The sequence below is a fragment of the Macaca thibetana genome, chromosome 1 (assembly GCF_024542745.1).
Source record: "Macaca thibetana thibetana isolate TM-01 chromosome 1, ASM2454274v1, whole genome shotgun sequence".
NCBI lineage: Eukaryota > Metazoa > Chordata > Mammalia > Primates > Cercopithecidae > Macaca > Macaca thibetana.
The window spans coordinates 104,514,664-104,516,886 of record NC_065578.1 but is presented as its reverse complement, the minus strand read 5'-3'; the positions used below and the strand labels follow the sequence as shown (position 1 = coordinate 104,516,886).

Below are 2,223 nucleotides of genomic sequence, written 5' to 3'. Positions count from 1 at the left end.
CAGGTATAAGTTTAGTTTATGAATACTCCATATATTAAGAACTAATAACAGTAGCTAACACTTTGATGCTTCCATTTATGCTAGGCATGTTCTAAGTGCTTCGTATTTTAAATAATTTGATGTTTCTGCAAATCCTATGAGGCAAAGACTATTTTTCCACTATTACTATTACTACAGCCATTTTTCAGATGGGGTTTGTGAGAAATGCAGAGATAACTACTTTGACAAAATAAATAACAGTAGGTTGTAAAGCTGGTATTTAAACCCTGGCAATTTTGCTCCAGAGTTGCTTATTTACCTCTACAGCAGTGCTACTAAATTATATGCAACCTTGACATGTCAACCAATCTTTTCAATTGTATCCCTCATGTTGAAAAATCAGGAATGTAAAAAAATAGTAATATTTTCAACCTAAAACTACATGAAATTGATTTTTTAAAGTTTTATTACCTTACCTGTCAACATATACTTGCTATTTTTCTAAAATATATGCAATTGCCCCATTCATGTATAATTGATTCCTCCCCCTTTCCTCATTTTAAAATTTTCCACATATTTCTAATAAGCTCATTGTCCTCTATATGTTCTCAGAGAGCTAATCTTTTCTTGTGTTAAGTAGTTATCAAAAAAGTATTTAACACTGTTGCCCCTGCCAGTGCCTTTATGTACAAGGCAGTGGTTCTATTGTTATGCTATAAAGTCATGCTGTCAGATGTTTGAATTTGTAGCGAAATTGTTTACCAGCTTAAGAAACTTTTGAGCTGAGATGATGGAGTTCTCTAGATATAGGATTATGTCATGTGAAAACAGAGACAGTTTGACTTCCTCTCTTCCTATTTCAGTACCCTTTATTGCTTTCTCTTGCCTCATTGCCCCAGCCAGAACTTCCAATATTATGTTGAATAAGAGTAAAATGAGAGAGGACATCCTTATCTTGTGCCAGTTTTCAAGAAAAATGCTTCCAGCTTTTGCCCATTCAAAAATTGTTAATTATTGTTTCAGCAAAATATGTACACATGTACAAATGTACAATATGTAGACGGTAGTCTGAATACTGGTACTCTGAGGATTTAGTAACTTGTGATAGAGTATAAGTCTGCAATTACTTTTATTTCAAAATGTGCAACGTATTTTATTCCACTTTTCATCCATCATGGCAGGTGTAGTATGTTCTCAAACATATGAAACAAAATCTACTGAAGAAATACTGGAATATATTTTTTAAAATAAATTACTGTTTTTTCAGAGTACTCTGTCAAAATGTTGTTGAAAGCATGCGGCTTAAAAAGGTGCATATACAAATGTCTCTGTAGACATTTTTTCTCATTTAGATCAAAATATTTTTTTAGATTTCTTTATTATTTTGTCCAGGTTTTCTTGCCTTTTACGAAAATGAAGCAATCATTATTAAAGTGTTTACACATTAAGAATATACAATCCGGGCCGGAACCGCCATCTTCCAGTAATTCGCCAAAATGACGAACACAGAGGGAAAGAGGAGAGGCACCCCATATATGTTCTCTAGGCCTTTTAGAAAACATGGAGTTGTTCCTTTGGCCACGTATATGCGAATCTATAAGAAAAGTGATATCGTAGACATCAAGGGAATGGGTACTGTTCAAAAAGGAATGCCCCACAAGTGTTACCATGGCAAAACTGGGAGAGTCTACAACGTTACCCAACATGCTGTTGGTATTGTTGTAAACAAACAAGTTAAGGGCAAGATTCTTGCCAAGAGAATTAATGTGCGTATTGAGCACATTAAGCACTCTAAGAGCTGAGATAGCTTCCTGAAAGGCGTGAAGGAAAATGATCAGAAAAACAAAGAAGCCAAAGAGAACGGTACCTGGGTTCCACTGAAGCGCCAGCCTGCTCCACCCAGAGAAACACACTTTGTGAGAACCAATGGGAAGGAGCCTGAGCTGCTGGAACCTATTCCTTATGAATTCATGGCATAATAGGTGTTAAAAAAATAAATAAATAAAAGACTTCTGGGCTGAAAAAAATATATATATATACAATCCATTAAAAGATGTATTATTCAAGTTTATAACAGTGTTATCTGGTATTCAAGTCGAAATTAGATTCCTTTTTTTTTTTTTTGAGACGGAGTCTGGCTCTGTCGCCCAGACTTGAGTGCGGTGGTCGGATCTGGGCTCACTGCAAGCTCCGCCTCCCGGGTTCACGCCATTCTCCTGCCTCAGCCTCCCGAGTAGCTGGGAC

The 2,223-nt window shown here is 36.0% G+C and overlaps 1 pseudogene; it reads left to right on the top strand.

Annotated features, from left to right (window-relative positions):
* Positions 1-1,445: 1,445 nt before the first annotated feature.
* LOC126943876 (60S ribosomal protein L21-like) lies at positions 1,446-1,983 on the top strand (annotated as a pseudogene).
* The last annotated feature ends 240 nt before the right edge of the window (positions 1,984-2,223 follow it).